Genomic DNA, 14,663 nt, shown 5'->3' on the forward strand with positions numbered 1-14,663 from the left:
CCCAGCCATGTGCACTCACAGCTCAGAAAGCCAAATGTATCCTGGCTGCATCAAAAGCAGCATGGCCAGCAGGGCCTGGAAGATTTTTCCTCTACTCTGCTCTGGTGAGACCCCACCTGCAGTGCTGCATCAGGTCCTGGCTTCCCAGCACAGGAAGGACATTGACATGATCTGTTGGAGCAAGTCCATAGGAGGGACACCAAGTTGGCTGGAGGGAGGGAACACCATTCCAGTAAGGAAAGGCTGAGAGAATTTGGTTTGTTAAGTATGGAAAACAAAAGTCTTTGGGATGATCTAACTTTGGCCTTTCAGTAACCTAATGGGGGCCTGCAAGAAAGTTGGAGAGGGACATTTTACAAGAGACTGGGCGAGGGGGAATGACTTCAAACTGAGAGTAGATTTAGATTAGATATTAGGAAAAAGTTCTTTGGTGTGAGGTTGGTGAAGCACTGAAACATGTTGCCCAGAGAACTTTTGATGCCCTCTCCCTGGAACTGTTCAAGGCCACCCCAGATAGGGCTCTGAGCAACCTGCTCCAGTAGAAGATGTCCCTGCACATAACAGGGGGATTGGAATTGGATGATCTTTAAGGTCTCGTCCAACCCAAGCCATTCTATAACTATTTGATTCTATGACCTTCACCATTCTTTTCAGAGTGGATGTTTCTAGATGTCCTTGCCCACTGGTGCCAAGTCTCCCAGAGTGTGGCTGAGCAGGGAGATGAGCACTGATCTCAGGCTGGCATTCTCAGCCAGTACCCAAAATAATATTTACACAGTAAGCATAAGTTGCAGTATGATAAAAGGATATGGAGTATAAATGGCCTGAATTTAAGATCTCAAGGTAAATTTGCAAGGATTTAGCTGCAAAAATATGTATCTCTTGTAAAATTATGACAGTGAGGATCATGGACCTGGGACTTCACACAGTTACTAGAATTTTAACACACCTACACACAAAATACAAACTAGATGGGCTAAGCCAATGAGTGAACAATTCAGTCATCTATTATAATGCCTGCACCTTTCACAAAGTAATTTCTGTACATAGGGAAAGGAGACTAATGCAAAGTATAGAATGAAAACTATGCAGCAGTTTCATCTGTATCCATTTCCATGATGAAAAGGGTTGGCAGTAGCTCTAGAATGGCTGGCTAACTTGGGAAGGTTGGTGTAACTTTGGTAGTTTACACCATTTAATATTGAATGATGGCATATTTAGACTTTTTCTATCAAATATTTTCAACAATAAATAATTTAACAACTGGGAAACAGTCCAAAAAAAGAGATTAGGATCACAGAATCATTTAGTTTGGAAAAGACCTCCAAGGTCCTCTGTATTCCAACTACTAAACACTAAACCATGTCCCTAGGTGCCACATCTAAATGTCTTTAAAACAGCTCCAGGAAGACTGACTCTACCAACTCCCTGGGCCTCTTCCAATGTTTGACAATCCTTAGAGTGAATAATTTTTCCTTATTATCCAATCTAAACCTACCTTGGAATGACTTAAAGCTGTTTCCTCATGTTTGATTGTTTGTTCCTTATGAGAAAAGGTCAACCTCCACCTCACTATGACCTCCTCTCAGGTAGTTGTAGAGTGTGGTGAGGTCTCTCCTGAGCCTCCTTTTCTCCAGGCTAAACAATCCCAGTTTCCTCAGCTGCTCCTCGTAAGAGTTATGCTCCAAGCCCTTTGCCAGTTTCATTGCTCTTTTCTAGACACACTCCAGCACTTCAATGTTTTGGGGTTTTTTTTGGTAATGAGTGGCCTAAAAACACAGGACTCAAGCTGTGTCCTCACCAGTGCTGAGTACAGAAAAATCACTTGCCTTCTTGCCACGTTATTTCTGACACAGGCCAGGATGCCCTTGGCCTACTTGGCCACCTGGGCAGAGCTGGCTCATGTTCAGCTGCTGTTGACCAGCACCCCCAGGTGCTTTTCCACTGGGCAGATTTCCAGCCACTCTGTTCCAAGCCTGTAGTGCTGCAGGGGGTTGTTGTGACCCAAGTGCAGGACTTGGCCTCTGGCCTTGTTGAACCTCACACAATTGGCCTCGGCCCATTGTTTCAGATTCTTCTGCAGAACCTTCCTACCCTCCAGCAGATTGACACTCTCATCCAACTTGATGTCATCTGCTAATTTGACCAAGGGTGCCCTCAAACCCCTCTTCCAGTCCACTGATATTAGACAGAACTGGCCCCAATACTGAGCTCCAGGGAGCTCCACCTGTGACCAGCTGCCAATTGAATGTAACTCCTTTCACCACCACTCTTTGGGCTCTGTCTTCCAGACAGCTTTTACTCAGCCAAATATAAATCTGGTGTACAGGAGTTTTAGAAGAATTTGGAAATAGTCACATAAAGTGAAGTAATCAAAACAGCATGTTATATAAATATTCTGTGTAGGTTTCTGCTGCAAAATGAAAACAAAATGACATCATGGATCTTTTATACTGAAGTTTAATTCCATCTCTTTTAGAGGTAAAACACCCCATCATGCTGCTGAAACACTCTTTCTTTGATGTCAGTCATCATTATCCTGTAGGAAAGTCTTTCAGTGTCAGATGAGAACATAATATTCATCTGTGCTGTCTATCACTGTGATAGTTGTTTCTGTAGTGCAGGAAAGGAAACAATAAAAAGTATAAAAAAATTATGGATCACTCAGTCCATAATTATAGGGACTTCAGTGCAGAAGCATTTACTTTTTGTAAGACTTCCTTGGTGGTCTTAATCGTTCTCATCAATAAATTGAAAGTGCTGTGAAAGGGTGCTGCACAAAAGCCATGGCTTAGATTTTTTAATTTTTATTTCTCTACCTAGAGCCTACTTGTCTGTACAACAGTAAAAGGCTAATAAAATGAAGCAAACACTGTGACAAAAGTCAACAATAACAGAAATGTAAGAAGAGAAATCTCAAAATAAAAATGAGAAAATAATATACAAGAAATTATAACAGCCAGATTTTTGTTTTTCACATTATATTTTCCACTTCATGGGACCACAGTATTATTTCATGCTCTAGCAATAATTATTGTTAATATTAATAATGTTGTGATAATAAGAAGAGAGAAGGAAGAGGTGGCAAAATAATATTCATGTGTGCTAACACTTGGAGAAAGATGGAGAGGAATTCAGGGAAATTACTTCAAAGCACCCCAGCACTGGATATTTGTCCTTTATTAAACTCTTAAAAATTCTACAGAGTGAATTCTGTTTTTCACCCTTCCCTTCCCTTCCCTTCCCTTCCCTTCCCTTCCCTTCCCTTCCCTTCCCTTCCCTTCCCTTCCCTTCCCTTCCCTTCCCTTCCCTTCCCTTCCCCCTTGCTTCCTTCTCAAGCATTTTCTTCTCTGTTTTTTCCCTCCTACTCTACAAGTTTCCTATAGAAGGACAAAGATATTTCAAACAAAAGGAAAGATTTCATGCTCCAAGAGATAATTCTTTGATACGCATATTTTTCAATCAATATTCAGCATTTTCTTACCCTCTGCCTGCCAGGTGGTCTTTCTTTTCTAACCTGTTTAATCACGTATGACAGTTTATTAGATGAATACTTTTGCCTTTCCAATGAGGTACTCTGACTTCATATTTCAATCTTCATATCTCTTGTAAGCTCTCTCCAGTGATTGATTAAAACAGATATATATTTATGGCCTACATAAATGATAACTTATTATAACGTTCTAAAGTATCTCAAGCATGCAAAACCAAGGGTGAAATTCTGGCCTCACAACAGCAAAACTCTTATAATTTCTGAGGGGCTAACATTTCACCCCAAGGATGAAGAAAAATTATTTATGGCAGCACAGGGGAATATAACTATGAATAATTTGATGAAATTAAGATGGAGTAAATGCCTATCAGTGAGATATATTATGTCAAGGATCAGTATATCAAGGGAAGTAATGGAAGATCTATAGATTCAGACATTTTAAACTAGCTTTGAAGAAGGACTAGACAGTAAAGCAGTGAGAAACTTATTTAATGGATTACTTCATAAATTCAAACTCTCTCTGGTTCTTATAGTTCAAAAGAGCTCTTATTGCTGCCTGCTTATACCATTTCTGTTAATTTTCCTAATGAAATAAAACTCATAGTCTTCCTGATGCATTTTTTGTACATATCTGCTTGGAATTAAGTGATCAGACCGAATTCTATTGAGGGAAGGTTTTACGGAGTTAGATATTCAACACTTACTATTGGCGTTGTGGAAAGAGGCAGCTACATAGAACAAGGCAGGACCAATTGATAGCATTGAGAAGAACCTAATAAGACATCAGGGAATCCATACAGAAGAGAAATTCTGGATGCCAAATTTCATTTAGTCTATTACTCACAATTTTGCTTTGTTTCATTTTTCTTTTAGTTCCTTTGTGTGCTGAATGCTGTAATGACAATATTATTCTTATTCTTATTCTTATTCTTATTCTTATTCTTATTCTTATTCTTATTCTTATTCTTATTCTTAATTTAAGAACACAAATTCAAGGGCATACATTTAAACTTCCAAACAAGAATTTATGCTGTAAACTAGAAACCATATGCAAGAAGAAAGGCCCAGACGAATAAGATGTTATGACAATGAGAGATCAGTGCCATGTAGAAGGGAAATATAATTCTAGGACATATTATTAAACTTGATTTTAGTAGATGAAGTTCTACCCTTCTCTTGTTAAAAAATGCCCAAAAAATATCAAACCTTTGTGGAGTCTAGGACACTTTTGTGCAGTAAACACAACAATGAATAGAAGTAATTTCCCGTTGCAGATTAAATGCATTATTCTATTGAAAACGCCTCAGAAGAATAAGTTCTGCTTATAAATGTCTCACAAAGGCTTTTGACCTTCAGAAATTTAGGTTTGTTTTGTACTGCCAAACGTGTATTAATATATTGATATCAGAGGTGTGTAGGGGTAAAATTCAATGAAATCAATGTAGAAAAATTTGCCAAAAAGCAGGCTAATTTATTATTCTCTTTTTTGTGGAGTAAATGTGTCCTATCATGGACAGAGACCACTGGCTGAAGCAGTGTCTGGTTCTCATCTCTTTCCCTCAATTATCAAGAAGTGGAGTTCAGACTTATCTTTTCCAAATATTTACAGCCAATGATGTAACACAGCCATGAAAAGGTAAATCTTGGATTATATGGGTATCACCAGGAAAGATAAGTTCACCACTGAAATTCCTTCAGTGGGCTTTGGATCTGGCTCCAAAAAAATAATAAATGCAGTTTTTACCATTGCCTTTTTCTAATTCTCATGAATCAGAGCTATTATTAGAAAAGAGAAGTCTTAGGGCTTAGTCTTAGGGCAGTTCTTTGGCTTACCTTGTAGCATAGATTCAGAAGCATGAAATGAAAGCAGGAAATAGAAGTTTCCCAACAAAAAAAGAGGAATTTCTTTTCACATCTCTAGAACACTTTGCTTGCAAAATTGTAAAGCAACTAGAGAAATGTACTGAAGAGAAATCTGTTGATGTCTACAATATTCTAAGGTACCTCCTTGCTTCAAAAATATTTGTTTAAGGGTCAGTAACACTCTCTGGTAACACCAGCATATCCTTGTTCTGCTCATATTCTCCTCTGGGCTTCTGTTACTGGCCTGTATCAGAGACAGGATGCTGAGCTTAGTGTAGACATCTAACTTCCAACAGTCCTTGCAAATGCATTTATGTTCTTTTTTTCCTCCTTTGTCACCTCCACAATAATGCTGCTGAAGTTGAGCTTTATAATTAACATCTGCCTGAACACACAATAAAACATTGTCCAAGAACACTGTAAGACCAGGAAAAAATAAATTAATAAATAGAATAATTGAAATAAAAAAAATAATCAGGAATTGGCAATGTAAGTTTGTCTGATGTCCATAATTTCATATATTAATCCACAGACCAGTACTAGAAAAAAAATTGACAAGCCATTTTTTAGTCCTCTCATTCTTTAATTAGTGGTGAAGAAAAGTCTGTAGTAGTTTAGTGTTTACTTATAAACAGAGTAGTTTATACAGTATTTTTCTGCTGTAAAGATACAAACAGGGCATTTTTGATTTCCAGATAAAAAAGACTAGATAATTGATTCATACAAAAAAAAATGCCTTTGTTTCTATCAAAGAAATTTAAAAATAAAAATTAAAAGCTGAAACAGTGAGAATAATGGAGGATCCCACCAAAGTCAGATATTATTTATCCTCTCAGTGCTATAAAGATCTCAACAATCATCAAAACCTAATTTGAAGGCAAGACAGTTTCCAGACTTTAATCCTAGTCCCCCAAACTACAAGTAACTCAATCCTTTGTGATTGGACTTTAATATAAACTTCTGATATGGAACACAAACATGTTCTTCCTCTGCAGTCTTTATAATTTAGTAGAATTGGCATTTAAAAAAATGGAAAAATATCCTGTTTTTCATTCATTGCATAATGACACAAGAAACAGCTGTGAGTGTTGGTCAGATCTGTTCTTGTACACGTCCCCACAAGCAGCCTTTCAGCCTCCAGAAATTCTCCTGAGCTCCGATTGAACAGCCCATTCTGCACCAGTGCAAGGAAGGTCACTGGCAAATCTGAGCCAACGATGGCATAGAGCAAGATTTGAAAATAAGTTTGTTATATTCCTCATAATAACTGTGTTTTAAAGTGACAGTCAGTAGAACTCTATCAAAAATACTTTAAGAAAAGATAAAATTAGCAAATGAAAAATAATTTATCCTCAGTAAATCTACATGGGTATAAGCATGACCTTTTATAAGGAGTAGAGACATTAGAGTATTTCTTCTCACATGTTTCTCTCTGATTTTACAAATACTATAAAAAACTCATTCCTCTTTCCATGGAAATGAGGCTAAGTGTCATAGCCCAGGGACATTGTCTAGGACAGCCCACAGTTTTATGTCAGAAGGAATTAGACGCTTATTCTTTCTTTTGATTCAGACATTAGTCTTTTCTCATGGATTTGACAATTCCTTCTGGCAATGAACTACTGATTCTTTTCCCATGTCTCTCTCTTCCAGTTTCACACATCAGACAACTCTTCTCATTTGGGTTGATTTCCTGAATCTTGTAGCTCCTCAAGGCTGACATTTTTTTTTCATGTACCATTGGCATGGCTCTCATACAAAAAGTGAATGGTGTAGGTTCAACTTCCAGCCTGCAGTATTTCTGTCCTCCCTACTGGCTCCTACTGTTTGAGCATATCTTTGAAGTGTAAGATTTGCATGACAGAATTTGCAGACTCAACATCAAGAGAATATTGTGAAGTATTTCCTATATCAATATTTCTTTGTTGAAAATTATGTCTGGCGTGCATACAATCTAGACAAAGGCTGAAAATGGAAGAGGAGGAAGGAAATTGTAAAGTAACCAATACTTGAAAAATCTACGGAAGTCTGTATTTTTTAAGCCTGCACACAGAAAACATGAAATATGTGTTCCTTCACTTCATTTCTGTATTGGTACCTCTGAAAACAAAAACCACAGAAACCTCAGAAAATAAATGGCAAGTCTAGAATTTCTATAAATAAAATTTGGAAAAAAATCCCGAAACTGTGGAGATACATGTGTGTATATAGTCATGTTGAAAAGATACTTTGATCTTAAAAGACAGATTTTTTACTAAACCCTATGCCCCTTAAGATAAAGGTATGCATGTAAAATTTTAATTGGAAGACAATCTTCATGAAAGCTGATATTTCCCTTACAGAGTGAGTCCTCTGAGAGCTTGATCTTATTCAAGACCTTTAAAATCCAGATGAGGAATACTTTACTTTGACCTACTAGAGCAGTGTGTTGAGAATTTCCTTATTTGGCTATACTTTGTGCAAATCAGGCAGAGCTCTCAGGTTTTTTTTAACTTTGCAGAACTGAGTTCAGAATTTCTGTGTTAATAAACTGTCAATTCACTAAGCCATTGTACTACTACTACCACTAATACTACTACACTAGTGACCATTGCCTTTTTCTGACTTACCCCAAGTAAAATTCATGTGGGAAGGTAAGATTTTTGCCTGTTTCTGGATCAAATTATTTTGCTTCTCTTACTAAAAAGTCATTTATAGACAGCTCTAAATGTATATATCATTTTACAAGTGTGGTGTAAGATACATTCCTTGCCCTGAAGTGCTTATAGTCTCTAAGATAGGAAAAAGATAAATGGAGACCAGACTGAGGAAACCAATTTAGACCGCGTGATGTGAGGAATAAGAATGAGGTAGAATATGAAGGGGAATTTCTCAAAAGAACTGGTCCTTGTGGAAGGCCAAATATTATGGAAGATGCAGATGGTGATAAGGACTTGGAGACCAATTCAGTGCAAAATCTGAGCAGTGACACTTACCTTCATGTGAGTAAAAAGGAAAATAAAACTGGAAAGAGGAGAAGGAGATGGGAGTATAAATTAAAAGGTCTGGAAAGAACAGAGACACTGAGTGAAAATGGTGGACCTTGGGGGTTTGGTCAGGGTCATTTTATGTTGCCTTGTGTCCATGATAACAACACATAAGGTTTTTGGGATGTTTTTTTCTGAATATTAGCTAGGCTAGTGTCATGAGGATTTGTTGCTGTTGAGGCGGTCACGACACAAAGCAGAGATTACAAACAGTCTCAGTTGGCAACTCTTTATTATTGAACAAGGCTGACTTTTATACACTTTTTAATTGTTTATGCTTCTTTTATTTTAACTATTGGCTACAATAAGTCAACATAATACATAATACTATTGGTGAAAAGTTATAGTGACTTCAACTAATGTTCTAAAAATACTTCGTCCAGCTGCAAGGTTCTCTTATCTTTCTTCTCTCGATCACTTTGGTTACAGCCTTGGAGAGAGCTCTTTATCAGCTTCTTCTTACTTCTCATCTTCCTCTCGCTCCTTTAGCTAACAGGCCCGCTGTTTGCCTCTTCCACAAGGATTTTCCATCTTGACCACAGAAACTCAGGTGAAAGTGTTCCTTACAATGTCAGTACTGCTTATTTCTTTACTAGACAATATATTTCAATCAGTGTGACTTAACTGAGTTCCCACTCTAATCACAAATATATGTTTTCCTCCCATCATTGCTGGCTCTGCATTTAAAACCCGTTGTTGAAATTCCTCTTCAAGAAGGTTGAAGCCAGAAAATCAGGGTGCAGGCCTTCCCCCTTCAATCCAAAAATACATGCTAGCAGCTCTTCTAATCCTTGTTCCTGTCAGTCAGTCTCTGCATTTGGGTCCAGAATAAAAACGAGCCTGAAGGATGCATGATGCCAAGAATAACTTACTTCTCCAAGTGGCCCACCGCGCCTCAAATCTGGTGACATCTTGCTCCAAAAATGCCTTGTGCTCATTCTGGAGGCTCCACAGAAGGGCTTGGTGAGCTGTGTCCGTGTGGGGCCCTCAGCTGTGGCTTCTCTGGGGGGCGGTCTGTGTAACCACTCTGTGCACCCTGGGCTGTCTGCTGGCATTGCTGCCCCAGCGTCACCCTGCACGTCACACACCAGGTGGCTCAAGGCAGGCCCTTGCAGAGCCCACAAAGCAGTGCTGGCACTTTCTCAGGAGCTCCTTGCATGAGCTATGGCTGCAGAACAGGCTCCCTAACGGGGACATGTAGCTGAACAGCAGATATCCTGCTGGCAGGAGCACCCTGCTCCTCTGTGAAACTGTCAGACCAGCCTGGCTTTCTCCTCCACCTGTCTGCAACACCTTGCTGTATGATAAATGAGACATTATAGCTATACCTATTCGTTTTGTTACAGTTTCACCAACTTATGAGAGAATTACTGACAACGTAGAAGATTTAACATTCCTAAATGCTTAATCTGCTAGAAAATGCTAGATTTAAACAAAAAATGTGCTTATTCATGTAGCTGGAACATAAGAAGGGTATTTGAAACATAAGTCTAGACATTTTTGCAAACTGTTAAAGAAATGTACAAGCAAAAATATTGACTTTGGAATGCAAATGGTCTTTGAAGAAAGTTAACCTGGAAATTATCTCAAGGAACAAAACTGCAATCTGCCTACACAAATACCAATTATTATTTTTTTAACCCGTTCAAGCAATACTTTTTAGCTGTGGTACAAAGTTAAAAATGGTCATCAGGAAAGGAATGTTTATAACTTTTTTTCCTATTTAAATGGATATTTAAGACAATTTGTTTTCCATTTCATTTTTGGAAGCAGTAGTTAAATACAATGTCTAAAACCATATTCCAGTTTGAATTTTCACAGCTTATATAAAATAAGAACATGCTGAAAACCTATGTGATTCCATCACTAGTTCTGAGCATTTAACTCCTAAATCAAGCTTTTTGGGTTTTGTAAAAACACTTCTGCAGAAAACAACAGTATCCCCATTTATTTTTTTTCCCATAAACCTATTTTAGCTTAATTTTTAGCTATCAAAAACATTTGTTTTTCTGAGAAACCTAGCTGAAAAACACAGCCTGATAATTTTATGGGAGCTAATAATAAAGAAATATACATTTTCCAAGTACATAACTTTTGACATGTTTTCTTCCCTGGCATCTGACTTGTGTTTTCAAATTAGCTTTGCCCAGCAAAATTAAATTCTAAAACAAAGAGAAATCATTAAAAAAAAGTTAGACATGTAATGTTTAACCTGGCTGTATTTCTCACTAGAAAGTAAATACTGTTATAAAGAATTACTGTTTACATAGCTGACTCCAAAATGAAAACAAACCAACTCCTGCAAAACTGGCTGGGACATTAGTTACAGGCTGATCATCATGACTTGAAAACACACAGAGCCTGTTTTTCTTCAAAACAATTGACTTTGAATTAATTTTTTGTTTTCACTACCAGCTAGTACAGCATGGAATTTCTCTAGTTTGCTGTTTATTTTTTAGCAAAACAAAATGCCTCCAAAAAAGTATCTTAAGTATTGTGGGGTCTTCATGCAAACTGGTGGGTTACACAAACTAAGTCACAAACTGGATTCTACTTCTGCCAAATTGGTGGAACTGTTTTCTCAAGGGTGACTGTAAAAGCCAAAGACGTCACATCCATCCCATCAAAGACACAGTAGGCTTAGTAAGACTACTTGAACTGTCCAAAAGATTCAGTTGCTAAAGAGTTACAGGCTGTGCTGCAATAGCATAACCTGATCTCTTATCCAGAGACCAATTCTGGGCACACACAGGCCAAACTGCAGCATTTGAGACAAGCTTTGCATTTCGTATCACAGTCACAAGGGACATAAATCTGCAAAGACCCGCCTCTTTACTGTCTGTGATAGGCATAAAAGTCACACATCACTGCTGTTTTAACTTTGGAAAAAAGGGGAGAAAAAGAGTGACTCTAAACTGGTCACAGTCATGCTGAATTACACATGCAGGAGCAGCACAGTAGCTGTTAAGGCAGCTGTTGGGAAAGAATACCTCTTCCCAGTATGTGTAGCTATCATCTGTGGTCATGATTGAAAAACCTATAAATAACAGTGATTTGATTAACTGTAATAACAAATCCAATAATTGATGTCTTCAAATTATATCGTGCTTATTTTATAGTTTATTTATGAATAGTGTTTATTTTGTCTACTGTATCCTGAACTGCATTAAGAAGTCTAGTGAAAGCAAGTGGAGGAAAATGGTTCTGCCCTTCTTCTTTGAACTGTTAAGGCCACACCCAGAGTACTGTGTCCCCTCTCCAGCACCAGAGAGAATCTGGAAATATTGGAGAAAGTTCAGAGACAAGCCACAAATGTGATCAATGTGCTGGAGTTTCTTTTGTATAAGGAGAGACTGAGAGAACTGGGCCTGGAGAGTTGAAGGCTCAGGAGGGATCTCATCAGCTTGTATAAATACCTGAAGGGAGGGAGAAAAGAAGGTGAAGTCTATTAACAGTGGTGCCCAGTAGATCTGGACAAGAGGCAATGGGTACACACTGGAACAGAAAATTCCACTTAAGTGTAGGAAAACACATTTTACCTTTAAGTGGTTGAAATCTGTCAAAAGTTTCCCAGAGAGCTTGTGGAGTCTGTATCCTTGGAGATATCCAAAAAGTGCCTGAACACAGTTCTGTAGATTCAGGAACTGGAAACAATTATGGATATAATTGTGTGATGCAAAAGCAACAACAGTCATGGTACTTTCCTACTAAAAGTTCTTTTCTTTTATCCTGGGACAGTTCTGATTCAGTGAAGACATTAAGGTGACACTAAAGACTAGTGAATACAGTGAATACAGTGAAGAAATTCCTTATGGAACATTAAACCAAAGTTAATTATATCTGCAGGTGTGGGTCTCCCACTTACATGTCTTGGTTCCAAAGAGCTCTGGATATTCAACAAGCAATAAATGGACTTCTTCTGGCATACATCTTCACAAAGATAGGAACTTTGAAAAATTTTTTTATTTGCTTAATGTTTATATTGTCTTTGAGGATTTGAAGCCATTAATGGAAATAACTGTCTCCTGTTGGTTTGCAGAGCCCTTTATCCCAGATGCCTGTGTTGTGAAAGGATTACAACACTTGTAGTCCTTGGATCCCCTTTTGATCTGGGCCAACAGGCAGTCTCCTATGAAATTTGCAATAAAGGTAAGGGCCTGTATGGGTCAAGACCATTAGTAACAGATAGTTTGAATGTGGCTGACCTCCTAGAGATATTAAGGTTTTAATAGAACAGACAAAGAGTAACCTGTACTTGTTAAATATAGTGCCAAGGAGTGCTGTGTGAAGCATTCAATTTACTCTTATAGATATATCTAGATATAATTGGATATTCTTATGGGTATATCCAATTATATCCAAAAAGATTCAATAGTTGTCACAGGAAGACAGAAAATCTGGAAATAACTCCAACACACAAAATCTGTCAAGACTATAAAGTGTAGACTGAGATGCAGATACTAAATTAAAGCAAAATAGCTGCTGAAATTACAATGTATAATTTTCCCCCAGTTTTCTGAAGGCAGACCCAGTATAGTTTATAAAGGCACTTCAGGTATACACTAGAGACCCAAAGAATGATCATGCAAAAATGCATAAAGAGAGTAGAAAAAAAAATTACTCTTGAATGACCAAAAGATTTAAATAATCCAATATTTATCATCAAATTTGAATTTGGGATTCTTACATGTTCTGAAACGCAGTCCACAGTCAGCCTTCTGCATGTGCTGTAAGATGTGCAGTGACACATGACTTCAGTTATGACCTGATGGGAAAGCACACTTGTCTAACTCCCATCCTAGAGAGGAAGGCTCATTCCTATTCTCATCGTGGCATTCAGTGAAGAATGACCCATATTTATGAGCCATAATGAAACCCCCACAGACAAAATGCTGAGCTCTTCCTATGGCCCACCTCAGGAGAACACAAGGCTGCTGAGATCTGTGACTGTAGTTTGAGACCTGTCATACAGATTTGATTGGCTGCAAGAGATTGCCAGGTATTGTTCCTGCCCAAAATTAACTCAAAATTAACTTCTAAGGTACTGGCAACTGACCTTTCTACATTATACACTTTATAACCTCCTAGATTCACAAGAGGTTCATCAAAGCTTAAAAAGGGGAAAGGGTCAAATGCTCAGCAAATGTGAGAAATAGGTGGACAGCATATGATGCTTAAAGCAGGGAATTTCAGCTTTAAATTTGGTTCATGTGAAATAGAACTGAAACATATTGAAAGTGGAAACCATCTTTTAGAGGTCTGTGCTGCAGCCACTGTATTTCTGGTATTTTTTAAAGTTTACAGTTAAGTTTTCATAAGCTTTTTCATAGCAACCCAGAGAGTTTAACATTTGAATTAGCTTAACCTGGAGGAAACCACAGTTGAATCTAAAACTGCACATTGGGCATTGCTGTAAGTGTAGCACTTGATATCTTTGTGTGTGAATGCATTCTGATATTTCCTGTTCTAGGTATTGAAGACAAAAATTGTATATAAAGTGAAATTCAGCGTGGATAAAATATTTTTCTTGAAATATCCATATAGTACTATAATTAATTTCACTTATGATACTTTCATTCCAAAGGGAAGCCATATCTTCCAACAAATTCCTGTGTTACTTTGTGATTTATTCCTTTGTGATGCTCTGTAATCTAAACTAATTTGCCAACATAAAGATGTAGAAGTGTTTGCTCTGTGCATTTGTTTCAGTTAATTTTCCTTTATAGCAGAAAAAACGGAAGGAAGAAAAACATTGCAGCATTGTCTTGTATTCTAAGTGTAAACAAGACATTTTGCCACCTAAGTTGCTTTTGGAAATCTCATTTTCCCCTCAAACATATCAATGACATACATTAAACTACTTGATTAATCAAGCTTTCAGTGATTCATATGCTTTGATTTTGCTGTAACTGAAATAAGCAGTTGCCCTAAGTTTTAATCAGGAAGGAATCGGATCCACACTTTCGAAGGATAAGGTAAGAGCAGTTTCTTTTTCTATCATTTTCCGGGTAAGACACAGTCACACAGTCATTTGAGGGAAAACAGAACCCAAACAACTTCCCTTCCAATGGCTGTACAGACAGATTTCCTTCTTCCATGTCATTTTACAGTGACATTTAAAGCCTTAGCTACTAGGACCAAAATTTTGTTTTGATTTTGTTTCAGCTGTTTCTGCAGTTGTTTCAGTCTCTGTGGGTGTTGCATTCCTAGTTTACTGGACTGCCTGTGGAATATATGTGCAGCTGAGGCACAAAAAAGGAATGTGTGTTTTTATGTTCCTT

Source organism: Agelaius tricolor, unplaced genomic scaffold (genome assembly GCF_023055355.1).
Source record: "Agelaius tricolor isolate 1412-34295 unplaced genomic scaffold, bAgeTri1.0.p SCAF_2, whole genome shotgun sequence".
Lineage (NCBI taxonomy): Eukaryota > Metazoa > Chordata > Aves > Passeriformes > Icteridae > Agelaius > Agelaius tricolor.